We start from the raw sequence: 20,655 nt of genomic DNA on the forward strand, positions 1-20,655 counted from the left end.
AAATCCATCCCTTGCCTCATTGATATTGCTCATAATGTTTGCAACTCTTGCAACGATATAAATATCCGGTTAACGATCGGTTCGTATGTCTAATGAACGTGGCGTTCTGGTGAACCAGATACGCTGCTCAACGACGACTTGTAAATTCAGATCGTCCTCCTATTAATTGGACCGGCATAAGCGGAACAATCTGTTAACGAGGGACAAGTTTAATCTCGACATATACATACTATATAAAACAATTTTCTTTTTTATATAAAAATAAATTGTAACATTTTCCTGAATTTATATAATTATATTTTGAAATATTTTATATAATAGTATGTTTTGTATGATGTGAATATAAATACACACATCTAATGCAATACCATAAATTACGTATCTATAGATTATGAAAGGAATAATTCTATGTGTTCAAGCTTGAGATAAATCTCGAGGCAATTTCTTCAGAGGTTGTATATCTCTCAGATAAACAAAGATGTTGTCTATGAGAGATGCTGCCTACAGTTTGAAAAGTTTGTTAGCGAAAATTACGTCGACCCCGAGACTCTGAGAGAAAGGATTGTTATTTCGGTCGGTTGCTGGCATTCCATCGCGTCGGATTCTATCGACTCTTTCGCACCGCTCAAGTTCGTGGATAACAGTTTCACGGCTGACGGTTCGCGACTGCCATTACGTTTACGGTGCCGCATAGATGCCGAAGTTACGAGGCATCTCTTCTCTCGTGATGCCTCGCAAAAATCGTTGGTTGCACTCCGCGCTGTCGTGAACTCTGTATCGTTCTTTATCTCGTAGCCTGAAATTATACGTTTGCGGTCATCGATGGTGGCCTACCGGGCACGTTTACATTTATTTAACGTCAAGTTTACATTAATGCGAGTCGTTTCTTGACACCGTATATTGGAAGTAATATACAGTGTAAGCTATTCGCGTAAAACGTCACGTTAGCGAGCAATAAAATATTAGTATAATCCGACGTTAATAAAAGCTGATTGGTATATCATTCACGATGTCATTCATTTTCTGAAATCGTATGTGACGCGTACGATTCATTCCAATTGTGCAAATTCTTTTAATCAAACGTAGGTATATAAAACAGGAAATCATTCTTACGTTTAATTTAATAAAGTTCATTTTTTATTTTTCTTTATTATTATGTTGAAAAAAATCTTAAGAACAATTTATCGGGATTATAATTAAAAATCGACTTCTTTTTTTTTGTGTCACACTTCCACTGTCATTATATCTACTTAATCCATATGCTCGATGCGTAACGATGCACGCGATCAGATTTTTCTTTCTTCGCGTATCGGTTGACTGATAGTACGATTGAGAAAGCCTGAAACACGAGCAGGACAGAAAGAGAGGGAAAAACGGTAAAATGTCACTGTTCCCTAATTACACCGGGTAACTAGCCGGGCCGTAGGAAGAGAGACGCGTGGAAACATCGCGGTTTCGCGAAGGCAGTCGATCCCCCAGGATGGAGCCTCGGTACCGCTAGATTTGCGAGCCAATCCGCGGGCGCCTTTAAGCCGCGTTCTCCAATCGTTCTCCAGTTATAGCTGACAAGCACACCGCGACCACCACTCGACCCACTCGGTTTATAAAGTCAGGCGGATGCGCTGCCTCGAAGACAGAGCCGTGCCGACAGTCCAGCCAACAGGAGCGTCTTTTTTTTTCTTACATCGAGTAAGCGATCAAGTGTTCAAGTCGCGTGTGCTCGGCCCGGTGTCGAAAAATTTTGGCGGAGAGATCACCATCGATTACGTCGATATCTCCGCCATCCTCGCTCGAAAGACAGAGACTTTCCGGGCTTGACAAAGTTTAGAAAAATACCGGTACCAGTGATTAGAACTATCGAGTGATTAGAGACCGGGGTGAATTTAGGATCTGGGATCGCGGTATCAGTGGATAGCCGACTAAGGTACGTGGGATTTTGGTGCTAACACTAGTGCGAAAAGTGTCGCGTTCGTTCTCACGCAGAAGGCATGGCCGACAGGGTACCTCGACGTGATAAAAAGTGTCAACGACCAAACGGGTTCGTTGGGTGTGAGATGCTTGCGTGGATAGAAAATCGCTTAACGATTCCACGGATCTCGATCCCATGGGATATCGAGAAGTGATCGTGGAGAACGTGCAGAAGTTCACGGCGAAGGTCCTGCTCGGCGGTGCCTTAGGTGAACGTTCGTCGAGTCGATCGACCTCGAATTGCGCGATGCGGCGTATCGATATATCCCATAGCAGTGAGGATTTTATTTACACAGTGCTCCGAAAAAAAGGAGGTGAACGTATGATACGTATAATTCGCGTTCGCGACGAGCGAATTAGGGGATTGCTGTTTGCAAATTACGTGGGAAGCAAATTAATTTTTTAATACCGACGAGAATATAAATCTTATCTATGTAAAATATAAGTTCTTCGTCGATCGCCGGCACTTCTCGCGGCCGCCATTCCCACGGTGAGAGCTCGGTTCAAAGTCAGGGCCGTAGCTATTGAGCAACCGCGCGGTAATAGCACGCGGACGTTACAAAAGCGTATATAAGCTACGTCTCGAGAGAAGGTCTCGTGTCTTTCAAGGATGAGGTGATTAATCCTCTTATATTCTGCCGAGATGTATCCTATCGCGAGGCTCGTATATCTTAATAATAACGTAATGTAGAAATCTCTTTTAGCATTCGATAACGCGCGCTGTGTTCTTCAATACTTATATCTCGGAGGAAAAAAAATGCTTATTTTTATTAATATCTCATGTAGGCGTTTACAAGATATGGTTGTTCGTTGTGATCACATCGCTTCAAAGGGTTATTGTTGCGTACCAACGGATACGTATACAAGCGCGGGTTTTTAAAAAGCGAGACGAGTGTGCGGAGGCTGTAACTGAGGGCGCGAAAACGAAACTCATTTCTCTTAAGCGGCGTATGACGCGTACACGCCGCTCGATTCTCGGTCTCGTTCATGGCGTTGATTTGCTTCGCGCGTTCATGGATTAACCCTGCACTCGCGTAACGAATGGGAGAGAGCTCGATGCCGCGAATGGAATAGCCCTTCAAGGTCGAAGAGATTATTCTTAGTTGAACGCGAGAAAATAGACGTCTATAACAGAGACTTTAATGCCGCGATACGGCCATTTCTATACGTTAAGCTTTATCTGTGATTTATTCAATATTTTTCAATGATTTTTCAAACTTAATAATTTAATGAAGCTGTACAATTTTTATGAAATGCATGAGGAAGCCCAACTTAGGGAAATAAGCGTCGTTAAAACGAGCGTTCTTTCGAGATAAGCGTCCAATTTCGTATATTCGTTTTACGTGTCCCGAATATTCATGCTGGTACCTCTGGTTCGTCAGTCCATCGACCTCCTAACTTGTGAGTCAGAAGATAGACATACTTATGTCTCTGCGAAATCGATAATGTTATATAACGTTATAATTTTTTAAGTAGAGTGTGAAGTTGAAAAGTATACCAAGACACTCGAAGCGTTACTTAAAATAAATTTCAAGCATGTGATTGAGAAAATGAAAAATATAAATAAATTATTCTTGTTTAAATATTATAACTCAATATTGTGGCAGTAAATTAAAATTTGATTCTATTTATTTACTAAGCAATTGTGCCGTGAAAATTCTATCGCCAGCTATAGTTTTTAGCGACGAAGCAGTTCTTTATTTGGAGAGTTCAACGCCAGGGAAGCGTAACGCGTTCCGATACTCTTCGCACTGTAAAGAAATTCTTCTACGATATTTATGAATCATTTGTTTCTGGAAGTAGTACAACTCTTTATAGTGTTGTCTACGTACATGTTTTTTTATATTTCTATATACGGGTGCATATTATTTTAATTTCATGTTTTCATTTAATATATTAATCGCTAAAGAATATTATGAGGATATACAAAAGCGACATTCGTCATAATACGCACGTTTAACATTTACTACTTTCAAAGTAGGTGTAATGTTCGCCCAAGAATCACACGTTACACGTGGGATGGGGATTCTATGAATTATGTAGACATTTATGTTACACGTGTGCGAGCGACGTGAGGAGTGTCGAAATTTTGCTGCTTAGCATCGTTCGGGCACTTCGTGAAAAAAAAAGAACTTGTAAGATTTCCTGTTTTGCTGTTAAGCTTTAATTAATATTAGTAATTAATATAAATATCTTGCTAATAGCAAAATTAATAAGATTGTGTTCATTCTTGTTTCTTTATATAATTTATTATATAATAATAGGTTTATGATATTATAGATAATATATTCAGCAGAAACAATTTTATTAGGACAATCTGAAATTAAAATTATATATTATACAATAGAACCATATATGTGAACTTAAGCTATGTATAATTATAAACTTACTCTCATTATATATGTAGCTGCAACTACTTATGAAATGTGCTTTAATTACTTACGAAATGCGTTTTAATTATCTACGCGTAGTATATTCCAGCTTGCACGATCTTGATTAAATCCCGGAGGAGTTGAAAATTGCTAGACACATTTTCCAACGAGTCTCGTTACGCGTAGCAATTCTGACCACGTATCACATTCATTTCTCACGATTTGCTGCTAGGTTATCGTCAAATGCAAGTTACTGATTTCAAAACTGCTGATAATTACTGGTCTACTAATGAGCATCTTTTTATAATGCACGTTTTCCTTATATAGTTTATATTCTAGTGACTCCAACCATAAAATTCAACGATGCTTAACTGCTCAGGGCGATATATGTATCACATATGAAATTAAAAATGAGCGATAATAAAAGATAATTCTCTAGTTGTATTCGTTTATTTCTAATTTGGATTTGTTACACGGAGAAAATTTTATATTAAGTTTTAATATAATTTTAAATTACACTTTACTATGTCTTGTATTTTCGATGGACTCTCACAACATGATTCCGACTTTTACTATGGTAATACTAATTTTTATCACATAAATAAAGTAATTATTTTGTATATTCTAACATGAAAATAGTTAATTTTTACTATGATACACAAACAAAATTTGCTAGGTATATTTGATTTTGTAATAAAAAATGTTTACTATGAAAAAGTGTAAAAATTACGTTATATTATTGTTTTTGAAAAAATAACTGTAGCATTTAAACTTATAATTTACATGAAAACCGCAGCTACTACCACATTATAGTAATTTTAAATATAAAATTTTCTCCGTGTGTATATACATAAATTAATATATTTCAATGTCCAGATTTTTATCATTAGACTTTTTTTAACTATAACGATTTATTTTTATTATTACAACATTGTATATAAATTCGATCTCATTCGTTTTTTGATATTCTTTGATTAAAGTATTCACACACACACACACACACATACTATAAAACCGCTCCCTTTTATAATATTATATCCGCAATCATCTTATTGATATTTACATCTTAGCCACCTTTCGTATTCCTTTCCTTGCTTTTCCGCTACCGTACATTTATTAATATACTTTACAATTTACTTTGGTCATTACGTTTGTTACGGTCGTATAATGTTTTTAGAAAATCTCATTTGCGTTCGATCGCCGTATAGTGCTCGGTTTTATTGGCCGACTGCCCCGAATGATTCTCTGCAATTCCGTCATGTTATATCGAGCAACCTTCGCGTAGTGATGCGCTGCTCGATCATTGGTATCTTAGTTTCTCGAAATTGCCTTACCTTCACGTGAGGCACCTGATATGAAAATTCCATTAGCATACACGAGATCATGATACAATAGACAATTTAAACGAGGAAAGGGAGGATCCGAACACAAAGTACTTCATCTCCAGGTGCAAAATCACCGCGACGTGACCGGCTTGCTTCTCTTCATCATTGTCATCGACGTCGCTTCAATCACAACGCCAACCAAGATCGGTTTTTGTCTTGTCGCGATGAGATTCGTGGCGTTACGAAGTAAGAGAGACAAGAATCTTTAATCCGTGCGTTTTTTCATCCTTTCATGACACTTACAAATAGGATTTAAAAAATTTTACTACGAGTTGACGTATTATTCATCTAACGAAGTTGTATCTTTATGAGATAATATCTGTAAAAAAAAGAAAACATTATTCCTGTAATTAAAACTGAAAGAGATGCCATTATGTCGGTAATAAAACGGGTTAAATGAAAGGGAATCGGATGTATGTCGTGAATTCTCTGGGACATTTATTGCGAATTCATTTACAAATCAGTTTTTGAATAGATATGAAATAGCACTACAGAAAGCAATAATATTCGCGAACGAAGTACACGGAAATACACACAAATGCGACAATAATAATGTAAAAATCTCTACGTCGGAGTACAAATGCTCGGTGGTCATTACGGCCAGGCGTATTCGCAGCTGCGTCGTACGAGATTAATTTCGAGATTTTGCTTAGCCACTTAAAGTCTCTTCGCAAATCGTTTACCTCTTCAGGAAGGATTTAGCGTCGGGCTGCTGAAACATCGCGATATCTAAGGGGTGTAAAAACGGTTTCTCGCGCGGCACGCATTCAAGTCCCAGTGTGTTTTTCGTTCTTCTTCTCTACCTTCGTTTTCCTTTTTCCCTGACGTCGTTGTAAGCGCGACCTGCCCCACTATCTCGCGTTCGAGCGACGGAGGATCTCGCAGGCAGGCGCCGCCTGGCCGTTGACCCCGAGCTGCCAACGGCCCTGACCAAGACTCCGTTTAGCTCGCACGCTCCTTCCATCTCCATCCACCGCTCTCGTACAAACAGACCGATACGTGCGGACCGAGTGCGTCGTGTGTGGATTCGCATCATCTTCTCTTTCGAGCTGGAAAGAAGTCAAAACCGCGTTTTACCTGTATATAGCGTGATCGTGGCGATTCAAACTCTTGCTCAAAAAGACGACTCGGCGGAAGGAAATCACCGTTTACTTCTCGTTGCATCTTGTTATACCATGAAGAAGAGATATCCTGTCTTATTAAAGAAATTATAAGTACATGTCTCTCTTTATTCGCGGCAGAATTTGAGATTCCTGGGTATAGCGTGTGTGTTTCGTATTTTTAATTCGTTAACAAAGACGAGGGGATCGCTTTCTTACACGTGCTCCACTAGGTACCTCCCATCATCACCGGCCATTCTTACGTGCTTGAAGCAAACAGAGAAATGGGACCAATAACCGTATAAAAAGAAGCGCCTAGAAGACCACGGGGTGTTCGAACAGGTTGTACCTCGGTTGACTACCCGTTTCTATGCAGGTGCTCGTCCATCTGGCTCTGCAGGAAGTATCACGTAGGCTGAACGTAGCTTGAAATTAACTCTCCGCAATAGCAAAACGTATCGCGAATAATAACATATCGGGAATAGTCGTCATACGTTTCCGGATGAGTAATTCCAACAGAAGTATATGGATTGATAACTGAATTCAACTCACTGGGATAATCTCGTACGCGTTACTGACACGTACAGCTGAGACCTCAATTTTCCGCGTGACCAGAGCATTATTAGAATTGCAGATTATAACTTTACCGCGATCTACATCAGCATATGAAGATGGACGGATGTGCCATTTGTATAATTTTTTTCCGTCTACACTTTTATCTTACATAAAGCTTCAATCTTAGAGACAATCGCTAATCTTAACACCGTTAATCTTAATCGGCTTAAATGCACGTTCGTATTCTCCTACGTCGGAGGCAAATATGTCACCTGTCCGGAATGATGCATGGCGAGGTCCAGGCTGGCTTTTTCTAAAGAATGGTATAACGGTTGCGCTTGCAAATGAATTCGCGCGCAAGTGAATTCTTATTCGCTCACAATAACGCGACGTATAATCCTGGATCGTGAACCGACATGCGCGCTCCATTCGAGGCATGCCGGGTGTTGGGTCAAGGCTCCCGTACGCGTGAACGCGTGTAAGGCGATGTGTAAAGGCCTGAAGGGCGAACGAACTTGAGTGGAGAACTGTGGAGAACGCGGCGACAGTTCGACGCTCGTTATATTAAAGCGCTTAACACGTTTCAGAGTCACTTCCTGGCGATCCCTCGACGCAACGCATTGCGCGCCTACGTGTATCTCATAGAGTGTACCATAGAGTGTTAACTCGGACTGTAATAATTTCGTCTTATCTCTGGCGTTCGCTTCGCCGATTGCGCTTTTCGCTTAAATACTAATTGCTCTCGCGTAACTAAAAATAACATTATGCACGCGGTTGCTTCGCGTGCTACGTCGCACTGACGTGCGCGCGGAAAGTGTAGGTATAATTCGACGTTGGTGTTGAAAACGGAAGCGGATACGCACGAGAATCTTGAACCTTACGTCTCGCCATCAAGTCGTCATCAGGATATATTCGCGAGACCTCCCAACTTCCCTCCAAACTTCCCTCTTACTATACTAATTTATCTAATTAAATCCGTTTGGCGCTATTTTTTCGTTATTCATATTATTATCATCCCTGAAACGAATTACTTTACGCGTAACTCTTAAACCTCCTTCGTGTCCATTGTCCATATCTCCGGTGTTACGGTGCTCTATCGCTCCACCAGTCTGTAAAATGCTTATCTCACACAAGTAAACATAAATTTCACAGATGTACACGCTTATACGGACATGCACGTACGCATACGCACATGCGTGCGCGCGCGCGAAAGATGCATATGGCAGCTGCCGGTGGAAACGTCATTTGGTCGACTCGCTAAAGGAACTAATCGCCGCTGCGCTTCGTAGCGGATAATAAACCGTGCTAGTGGGTCATCAATATCGAACCCTCGCTCGCTCGGGGCTATTAGGCGGACACGTAATAATCAGTGGGCTCCGCGTTCGCGTTCGCGTACGCCGCGCCGCGCCGCGCCGCGCCGCGCGGGATCAGGTCGTGCAATCTGGAAAGCCGGCAACGTGCCCGGCTACACGGCACAAGGCATGAGGCGCCGATCGAAACGTGCGCTTTGCAAATTGATCGATTAACGGTACGGGGGAACGAGACACAGCGTGAAAGGGGGTCATCGACGCCGCAGTAGAGATATATTATCGAGACGCGTGAAACACTGAACGAACCATGCGGTGACAGCGCGAAAGGAATTTGTCGTTCCAAATAGTTTGTTCAGGTCGATTGATTTTTCAGGGCTGCAAATAAAGGAGACATTCCGGTGGAACAGATTGACGCTCACATTTTTCGAAATATAGACGTGTTACGGGCAGGAAATAAATGGAGGACATTTAACGTGATATCCGGGTACTATAAATAGTATAAATTATCAGCGAGCCTTGGCTCATTGCGAATTCTGATATCTGAAATGATTCACGATAAATCAACGTTTAAGGCTTATCGAAGATAATCAATTCCGGCAACTGTAAACATGCGCTAATCACATTATATAAACTGACTACAAGCTGGTGTGATAAGGATACTCGATATGCGATCGATTTGATAGCATCGGAAAGGTGGAATGATCCGCTTGCTGGTGATATTATATACCGCGCGAGGCGTTATTTATATATTACATGTCTTTGACCTGGTTAGATGGCAATTTCTCGAGGAATTTCTAGCCGAATGATTGCCCACACACACACACACACACATATGTTCATCCGCCTTGTGCTTAGCGGTCCTCGAGACCACAGAATCTTTTTTCCATCTCGAATCACGCGAGTCGTTTGCTCGGTAGAACTGCTCGTTGCTCGTCACCGTCGTCACGATTTAGCTCATCCGCCGCGACCCAGGTAGAGGAATTTCGCTGCGTCTTATTGATATCTCGAGATGCCAGACGCGCGCGACGTACTCGGCATTCTTCTCTCGCGATCTCAGCGAGAATAATGAATGCGGAAGATGAGAACAGCTGGGCGTTGTGAATAGCTTAATGGCCGAGACTCGGTCGGTGACAAAGATTATTCGCGTTCGAACGCTGAAATGATGGTCTTGGATCGTAACCGCAAATATCGGTTCAGCCTCTTGATCGTCACTCTGATCGCCGATATTCAAGCAATTTTGCGAAATCGCAATCATCTGGGTAACCGGTGTTCCAAAAGAATTCGCAAGTGGACTGTAATACTTATTTTGCATACGTATCTCGAATATATTTCCGCGAGACTGAGCCATAGTCATTTAAACTTATCGAATCTACATGGAAAGAACGGTTTTGCTAAAGTATCTAAAAATTTAGCTAGATACAGACTTGAAAATAATTCTGTCGAAATTCAATAGAGAAAACGACTCAAATAATTTAAATTAAATAAATAGTATGAAAGAGGCTACGATGGATGTTATGTGCTAATGAAATGTGTATTCCGGTTATGAATGCGGTATATTCCGAACTTTTTTTTCTTTCATTAAAACACATTTTTTTTGTGTCTTTATCAGTATTAATTTAAATTACTCTAACATTGAGAATGACCCAGTTTAGGGGTCGACACAGTTATTTTAATTTTTTTTGTATTTAATCTTGATTGTTTATAAAAAAGTCATTAGCATATAACATCCAGCGTGGTTCGTAACCTCTTTCATATTATTTACTTAATTTAAATTATTCAAACCGTTTTCTCTATTGAATTTTAATATACGCGGGCATAAATAATGCGGTATATTCCGAACTGTTTTTCTTTCATTAGAACACATTTTTTGGTGTCAGTATTAATTTAAATTATTCTAACATTGAGAATGACCTGGTTTAGGGGTCGACACGTTTGTTTTAATTTTGTTTGTATTTAATCTTGATTGTTTATAAAAAAAAGTCATTAACACATAATATCCAGCGTGGTTCGTAGCTCCTTTCATATTATTTACTTAATTTTGTTAAACCATAAAATAATTATATACAACACCTTAAACGCTGCTGATTTCTTGCAGCCGATATCTCTTACCTGTATAAAAAGAATCTTTCGACATGCCTGCGAACTCCGATTAGAAAATTGCCTCGGCTTCATCGAGCATTCGCGTCACGTCTATAATTTTATTGAAATAATGACTCATCGTGGTTTTATTTTTTAACTTCAATTACAGGTAGTTTAATTTAAAACGTCGATTTGCATGAGATGAACGCTTTGCACTACTTGATATCTGCGCTGATCATCGTAGCGGTATTAATAGATTATTCGTATGATCGTTTAAGTTAGATAATAGAGACGAAAATAACGGGAGAGAAATGTGTTAGATAACAGCGTAATTCACGCCGATCCGCGATCAAATTGCGACGCGAGCTAAACGGTAATTCGGACTTTCTCTTTGAGTTTCGAGACGAGCTTGCGCAACCAGAAGAATGTAAAAGCCGCGTCTTCTCGAGCGGACGCCTCCATTCATTTTCGACACGTTGTACGAGTTAACGGCTTTAGGATTCGCGTTAAGTAGCATTATCAAGTTGGGGAGATGCCATGCGAGATAATACGTTGTACTGTGGAGGATCTGAGTGAGAAATATCCCTTTACCGGAATTTGTGGCACAGCCAACGGTATCCTCGTCCACCGAGATGAACAGAGAGAATATTCCCGAATCCATTCGGGGGCGGTCTTTGCGAGACTTGGTTTACGCTCCTCTATCTCGTAACTTACGGCCTGTACGCGCGTGTACCGCCCGTTGTATCCAGACATCGCGCGGTTCGGCATAATGAAAGAGCTATACATTCGAAGAAAAAGAGGAAGAATGCCGAGTTGTATAAGCGTATGCAAACGTGTCACGTGTGTGTTTTATGTGCAATGCTTTACAGATTGTAACTCGCGAAACGGTTGTTACATCTTAGCACGAACCATATGGTAGTGGATATATGGATTATCGAGATTTTGTATTTTATCGAAGCTCTCTATTGAAAATGCCCCTTATATTTCCACTATAGTTGCGCAAATCATTTAACCCAATTAATAACGAGCATTCAATCTGAAATTCTCTCTCGTCGTCTCTTATAATAGAAATTCTGTTATTTGACCCGGCGTGCTTCTATTATTCCGACGAATGGAGCTTTACTGTACTTCTCGTGATGAGCAGTCGTACGAGTGTATATTCAGATCATCGGTCGTTCGTGTGCGGTTACGATGCGCGTAACGAAGGCGGACAGACAAAGGAACGAGAACGGGCGATGGAAAGCAAACAGCGGCACACGACTTCGCCGCGACGTGGTGCATGGAGATATCTGCTGGGCCCCCGAGTTTGTGGATCGCGCAACGGTAACCGCTCGTCTTCGATTCTCGCTGTTGCATTCGAAGACCGTTACACTCTCCAGTCAGTCGTCACCGTTGGAGGTCCATGGCTCGCCGATTCGCGCTTTACTTTCCAGACGAATCGAAGGTGCTACTTTGGCACGTTCTTGCGTTCGGTCTCTTTACCGGAACCTGTACTTCACTCGAACTAAGATAGATATCAAATGTAGACGCTATAGATAATGAGTACATTATAAACAGCCATTATCGCCATCTTTAACGGGACGTCGACGTTTAATGAGCATCCGAGATGCGTTTCAGCTCCGATTAAAATAAAATATATAAGCGTTTATTACACAATGATAACTGTTAATTCCGTATTTATTCTTAATAGATAATAATTGCGTATCGGTTGAATTAAAACTCGGAGATATTAAACTTCCACGTACACCGTTATAGTCGCAATCGTAATCTTTGTTCACTTCCGCGAGAAGTTCAGTGTAATTCCGCATCTCTCAGGCATATTGTAATGGACAGCTGACAGATTCGTATTTGTGCTTTATGATAGACTGGTTGCACTCAGCCATCACTTTCAATTAAATTGCTCATCCCGCCGATAAAAAATTCAAGAATTATGCGCGCAAACACGTTGAACGTTGGCACGCAAAAACGAACATTCACGAGTAATTTAGTCAAATTGACACGTTTTTATTTTTTAAAGCCAGTGTATGTCCGCAAAGTGCTTCCTGGACGGGGATTACCCCGGGGATAAAAACCGCTCGTTTCAATCCACTCCAATTAGCATCATCATCGATACGACGAGCGGGCGCCCATTTTAGTCCCTCATCGAAGAGGCAGAAACCGCTAGTCACGATTTTAATGGTAACGTCCGCGAGTCTCGTTATTCCAGCTGTCGGAGGGACAGGATGAGGGACCATCTCTGGTAGTCCCGCGCACGCGAGCTGGTAGTCCTTATTCCGAATGATATCATCACAGCTGGACGCCAATTTAGTGTGACGCGCGAGATTGCGAGATGTCGAAACCCGTGACGAATGAGGGAGGGAGAGAGAGAGAGGGGGGGGGGGGGGGGGGAACAATCTGCGAAACGCATTGAATAGAACGTAAGATCGCCGTAATTTACCTTTCCGATATTCGCGCATAGATTTTATCGCCCCTAAATCGAGCGAGGGTCTGTTTAATGACAGATTGCGGCGCATCATAACGAGCACGGGAATGGCTCGTCGAGCTTTTATCGCTTCCTCGATCCGACGTGAATCCTCGAAACGGCAGTTTCGGCGACTGTTTGTGATTATCGTTTGTGAGATACGTTTTCCACGGCTATGGTACTTCCTGTTTCACATGACGATCTCACCAACTGCCTTCAGTGCACCAACGACCTTGTTCTTCATACCCCTTTAGGAGGATCGTTACGCGCCGCTACGTATTGCATTAGACTTCCCGGTGAAACGGAACTCTGCAAGATCCGCAAAAGAATGTTAATCGGAGAAAGACATTATTATTATTAATGTCGCTTGATGTTGAATTAATGAGCAAATTTATTTAGATGCTCAATGTGCATATTTAACGTAACAGTTATCGGTAATAAATAAATTGTGCAGATAATTCTCGTAGATAATATACATGAAATGTGGATCGATTTATTATTCTTAATCCCGTAATCATCATCTCGGCCAGTTACGGTTTCAGAAGGATATTACGATTGAAAAGAACCATGTATACGACATACACTACTTATCTACTGTCTACTTATTTATGTACTCGGCCAAGTTAGATCACAGATATTTACATAGTGCACGAACGGCATCATTAAGCAATTAATTCAAATCGCGGGTTGTCCAGTGAACGGGAAGATTAAAGGAGGATATCATCAAGCGAAACGGTCGAACGATGACGCTCGAATTTATTGATACGACCGGTTGACGACGTTCAACGGTCACGATGTTGGAAAACACCCTGTCGTTTTACAGCATCTAGTAGACGACCAGGTTTAGCCGAGTCCGCTTTAACGGCGATTCACTCGAGGCGTTGCCGACTTCCTGGACGTTTTACGAAAGCTTCCTGGTCTGAATTCCAGGGCGGTGGAACGTAGAAATATAAATAATATGGGCGCGGCATCTTCCAGGTTTTTCTTGCTGATACGTGATAATCTAACGCGAAATTGCCGACGAGAGATAGGTACGAGTGAAACATGCGTGATCTTATGTTATGCGTGAGCGGCGACTAAGATCGCACACCGAGTGAGACCACGCCAGGTACTACACTGCGACTTCAACTCTTATTAAATTAATTAATTGACGGGCATTGATTATTATTATTATTATTACGATTATTTATAATTTGAATGTATTCACTACTTAGTTTTAATTAACAAGTGCCAAGTTGGCAATTTACGTTACGTCTATTTTGTAAAAAAAAATAATAACATACGACGAGTCTTTCCCGTGAAAATTGGCACGTCTTAGTTTTAATATTTCTATAAAAAGAAAGTCTGAGGAGCTCCTCAAAGTTCATTAAACCGATTGTTTGCGTAAAATAATCCCGTATAATAATGTAAAATAATTAATTACATATATCAATTTACATAAGTAAATTAATAAGCACACTGTCAATATAGATAGAGAAAATGCAGATTGTTTAGTATTTATATCGCAGTGAATGCCGGGAGCATTTCGTAATTTACGTTTACGCGCGAGACCGTTACTGTCATTTCCGCGATGAGTTTTACACTGAGATTGGCGATTTAACGCAGCAGGCGGGCCAGGTGAGAATCGGTGATCTGGATTCCTCACAATGTAGGTAGATGTAGGTAACTGTAAGTCGTAACTGCGGAAAGCGAACAATCGGTGCTAAGTTTAACGCGACTTTAACGACGACGACGCCCCGACAACATTAATAACCAGTGGTTAAGGTTTCCTGAGAATTGCGCTCTCAGAATCCATTGTTTCTTCGGCAACTCCGCGTCGGCGATAATGAATTCAATGAGCGCGAATTTTTTTAATTGTCCATCCGCATCGCTAAAAATTCCGCGGGGATTATGTCCGTACATGTGGTATATAGATATGCTATAGAATTTATCTTTAAAAATTTGCGAGATTCTCTTGTGTGATTTATATTGTCTTATTGGACGGCACATTCAGAACCCTTCCTCGCCGCGGGCCTCCCGAAGGTTTAGGCATTTTTCAATTTCTTTTTCTTCGCTTCTTGCTTGTACCGTCCGTCCGTCGGCTTCAGCCTCTTTATCTTCTCTCCCTTATTACTTATAATTCTTATTTTCATTAGCCACGAAGAACGATGGACCCCCGACATCGAAGGGTATAATTTAAGGACGATTGAATTTGTAGAACATAGGCCGTTGCGTGCCGCGTGTTTCGAAAATATTTTTCGCGTGCGTTTTGTCGGTAAATTATTTCTACCTGTCGCCTGTAGACACGTGTTTTAACAGTACGAATTTTTTCGTTACTAAATTCTGCGATATTAAAGCTTGTAAATGATAAGTAAATGGGTCATAATAAATGCACGGCAACTGTTGGCTGCTGCATAAAGTTTAAATATTATTATGAATATTGTCTAAATATACTCGGTTAATTAAGCGTTTAAAGTCATAAGTTAATATTTCAGGTATTCAAAGCAGCCAGTAACACAGTATATAGATTATACCTGCTTACCATTTAATCGTGAAGGTTTAACGAAATTAAAAATAATCGGAAATAATGATAAAATTAAAAATATGTTTTGATTTTTATATGTCCTACGAAAAATTATAAAGATTTATAGAAAAATAGAATAAAAACATTACAATTTCTTCTGTATATAATTTCTCAATTCTTGGAGTTTGTATCGACCGTCAATTATTCTTAAGATAATGGTAATTTGAACCGACAAGAACTTCCTCAATAGTTACATTCACTGCATTCTATCATCGCATGTTATCGAGTTCACGCATGAATTCCATAACAAGCGTTGACCATAAAAGCGCCGATAGCGCGGTGCACCGTAAATGCTGTATGTAAGCTGTGCATGTGGCAAAAAAATAATTTTACAAAAAAATTATCTAATCCCGTTAAATCCGAGCATGTACTCTCAAACGTGTTCTCATTTTTTCCTATTAATAAATTGAGCATAGAAAGGATTTTTGTATGAAAACCAAAGGATTTATTATTTTTATATTAGAATTATCATTATATTTTTATTGCGGTTATGCACATTTGTTATTTTAATCTTCAACAATATGTGAGATTCTATAGAAAAATTACAATTAGCGCATACGTTCACGCGAACCTCTCGAGAAGGATTGATCAAGAGAAATGAGAGGCAGACCGATCCTAGCCGATCGTCCCGTATCAACGTCTGCTCTTAGCCACCAAGCACGTCTGCGATTAAATAAGCATAGCGACGTAATAGCTACCTTCGCGAATCACGATATACTTGCGCGTGACGGCACGTCAGTCGGACCGGAATTCTCATCGCAGAATGATTCATTAATTGCTAGGTTATTTTGCATCCAGATGATGTGCACCAAGATCGACGAGAGATAATTGTCGACACTTTTGACAGGTTTCATCATATTGCTTCTCAGATTGGCACACGCATGAACAGAGATTTTTTTAGCTTAACAGATTTTACGGTGTTTGCCTATGAAATAAGATTAGAGCAATTATTTATTCCTTTCACGCCTTTTTGTCAAACATTTAAATTATCAATCTTTATGATATTAAATATTAATACCTTAAAGAAAACAATTTTTTATACACGTAAGTGTTATTTTCTGAGTCAATCTGCTGTACGTTTTGTGTGACAAAAATACTCCATCAACGGCATCATACGTCATTGCTAATTTTTGCAAAAAACTAATTTAAGGGGGTCGCCTCATGTAACACGTTCAAAAAATCAAAAAAATTTTTTTTGCTTTAATCGATAGTAGTAAATGTAGAAAATATATTCCCAAAGTTACAGAACGAAATTCGAATAAGTTAGAAAGCTACAGCCTATTTATGATGCACGAATACTAACTACATAGATACTAAAAACTTTAAACGCGTTTTTCTCGAAACTAGTTTTTTGAAACTGGCTGGAAAGATAACTCAAAAACTATTCTATCGATCGAATTGTCCCTGTGCACACATATTGTTTAATGTCATAATTTGTCGATGCACCTATAAATTTAGTAAAATAACTAATTAAAATAATTGTTATTGCATAAATAAATTGAAATTTTTGGGGTCAAAATCGTACTTATGTCTTTAAAGTGCCGCCATTTTGTTAATTTTCAACTTTTAACTTATTTTTTAGGTTCATCGACAAGATACTGTTATACAAAATAAGAAACCATTTTGTTTTTTTTGTTTTAGACAAATACAAAAGGCGTTAGATTTCCCGCCGATTTACGATTCCGGCGACGAGGTTGGGTCAACATTTATTTAGAAAAGTTACAAAATGAACTATATTGAAAATTATACGAAAAAATATTTGTTGTACTCTTTAATATATGTAGTAAAACACCAAAAATTTTAAAACGATCCATTGCATACCTTAAAAAAAATTCCTAAAAAATGACCTTCTTTTTAGCGTAACCCCCTTAACAAGCGTAATGCACCTCATGTTCCAACTTGGAATGCGATTCAGCATAATCTGACGATTTGCTACGGGGCGAAAAAAGGGACATTTCGCGCCGCAAATCGCAGTCACGGAGTCCTTATCTGGGCAATAGTTCCGGAATCGGATTTTTTTCGGTGTTGAAAGCCGCAGAAAGTTGCGACTGCGAGAAGTCTTGTCACGATGAACCGTTCTCCGTAACCACTGAGTGGGCGAACAAAGCGTAGGAGGAGGAAAAAGAGGAAAGAGGAGGAGCAGGAGAAAGAGGAGCAGGAGGTGAGTTAAATAAAGAAAAAAAAAAACGATCCGAAGGAGAAAGAGGTGCGCTCGTGCGCGCGTCTACCGTTTTTCTTCCTCCTTTTCGCAGCCGTCTCTTGCGTAACGGTACCTTCGCTTCGTGAGTTGAGGCAAAATCTGACGTTCGAAAACTTACAATCACACGACCGCGACCGCACTGGAAGTCGTTGATTAATTGTTCGGTGAACACCCAGTCGTCATAAGAGGTAGCCGCTTTAGGCCTGCCGTTTCGGTGCCTTTTGCGTACCGTTACGTTCTCGTACCGGGACGCCTCGCGATCTTTTTGTTTCGTGGCCCGTAAATAAGGGCCAGTAATTTATATCTCCTGTACAGTCTTCATTTAGTCTCTTAAGAAACGGCAGTTAGCAGATCACCTTTGCATGAGATGTCCGAAGGCATTCACGTGACTGGCGATTATTCACAAGTAATTATTCATAGAGAACGCAAGTGACTTTAAGCCAATTATCGAGTGTTGCAATATGGCAGAAAAATAGAAGCATCGCTCTCGATGAAATGCGGTTCACGCCCGTGAACCGCTACCTAAGAAAGCGCTACTTAGGTATGTCGTTAGTCGTGCGAGACTGGCAAGAAGCACGTAGTCATCTCGCGGATTGATTGCATGGCTATATTGCGAGCATACACCGCGCTGCGTCCATCCGTATCCGTCTTGGGAAATATATGGCCCTAAATTGCTTTTAATCCGCCTTTTTTCGCGGTATACCTTGCCTTCTGATGGTGTAACGTTTATATACTGTGTGTGAGATATACATACCGTAAGAGCATCCGGCATAGTTGCTATGAGCAAGAGATAGGTAGCAGGCGCCGTTCTCACGAAAGTACAGGGATCTCGTCTACTTTAATCTACTGCAGGTGGTTATTAGCTCTGACAAGGGAATTGCCCATTAAGATAATTAGAATAGCATTCCAATAATTACGTAATTGGATAATTGGAATAATAAGGAATATAGTAATTCGAAATCAAAGAAACTTTGATATATCCCTAGTCGAAGGAAAAAAAAACACGACAAGAACTCATTGAAGTAATCGTTACGAAGGTCGCTCGGGAATGAACATCTGCGCGTCTTTCTCTAGATTACCTTCTTTAACTATTAACTATTATATTAATACTATAAACCTTCTGTCCCAGAACAGATGATGGAATAATCCATCAGCATCTGTAAATCATAACATGAGTACCTTTTAATAGCCAAAAATTTCTTTTTCTTGTTATTTTTTTTCTTTTGTTCGTATGAAAACCGCAAAAAAGTAAAGGGGGAGAGAGAGAGAGAGAGAGAGAGAGAGAGAGAGAGAGAAGTTTCATTAATCCTACAGAAATAACGGTTTTGCTGAAGTATCTAAAAAATTAGTTATAAATGCAGATCTGAAAATAATTTTCTTAGATCATCAAAATAATTACATACCTATATAGGATGCTGAAGCTGATTGCTAAAATGTCAAAACTTTTTGCTTTATTTATTATGCTTTAGCGTCCTATATAATCACTTAATAGTTCAACAAAATTATTTTTAGATCTATTATCTAGCTAAATTTTTACTTTGGTAAAACCATTAATATGATGCAATTTTAAGCTTATTTATATATAATTAATTATTAATTTGCTATAATTTTTCTTTATATATGTAATATATAGAGATAATATATTACATAATCAGGGCATGTTTGAAATATTTTTATATGCTCTTATGAAATAGAAAATACAATTGTCTTACAAATGTTATTTTTCAAATGAAAGTATTTCAAATACATATCCAGCCCTGTATATAATATATAAATATATATATCTTATCTTTCTATCTCTATTTCCTGACGATATTTCTAACAACACCGTCGCGCTAGAGGCTATTAGTTGCAGCGAATCGGAAAGCGCGCCTACGGACTGATTACACAGTATACAGCTCTTGTTGATGCAGCCGGTGTATCCGGCGCAATGGCGACGTGGCGGGTGCGATGAATGCAATTCTGGAGGATACCAGTCGTGCCGGCGGCGGAGCGAATATTCTCACAAGAAGGCGCAATATCCTCTTTCTTTTTCTTTCTTCCCTCTATACGGAAACTTGTTCAAAAAGGACTTTTCCGGCCTTGCTTATACCCTGATTTCTCATCGGTTCGTCTGTAATTCCGCCGTTGATATAAGGTATCGCAGATACACTTAGCTCAATTCAATTCCGTTCGCGAGATCGTATTGCCGCGCAGTAAAATTCAAGATCAAAATCAATCAAACAAGAAATGAATGCCAGCTCATAAGTTGGCAAATTGATTCGAACCTACAATGTATTATTCAGCGCCTCTGGCTGAATGATATAACCGACTCGCTTGCGTAGAGTTTCCTCAATGTGTTGATGGACCATGTAATCCTTAACTCTCTCCCTGGGTTCATTTTACATCATTATCTTTACGTTACATCCATGTAAGAGGCCCGCCGTGCTTTTTACCATGAATTGAATCGCGTTGATTACGGGTTCGTTGATTGTATATCATGGTTGTTTAGATACATCAGCGATAGATGGAAGACGCGGAATAAAACGCGGCACGTGAGAGATTATAACAAATTCTTTTTTCTAACTAAACAAGTATATATCATCCCGCTAAAAGGCCGGAAAAGTATGTGTCTTATTTTAACGAGATGTTCAACGGGCATTGTGTAGTTTTATTGCACTCG

At 39.9% G+C, this 20,655-nt stretch overlaps 1 protein-coding gene across 2 annotated transcripts in view; it reads left to right on the forward strand.

The window, feature by feature from the left end:
• The first annotated feature begins 1,647 nt into the window (after positions 1-1,647).
• Positions 1,648-20,655, forward strand: part of tyn (trynity) — a 40,234-nt gene continuing 21,226 nt past the window's right edge. For both annotated transcript variants that reach the window (XM_018513411.1, XM_018513412.1), the window contains exon 1: positions 1,648-1,924. The gene's annotated coding sequence lies outside the window, so the exon portion shown is untranslated. The remainder of the gene's footprint in view (positions 1,925-20,655) is intronic.

The sequence above is a fragment of the Trachymyrmex cornetzi genome, unplaced genomic scaffold (assembly GCF_001594075.2).
Source record: "Trachymyrmex cornetzi isolate Tcor2-1 unplaced genomic scaffold, Tcor1.1 scaffold468, whole genome shotgun sequence".
Classification (NCBI taxonomy): Eukaryota; Metazoa; Arthropoda; class Insecta; order Hymenoptera; family Formicidae; genus Trachymyrmex; species Trachymyrmex cornetzi.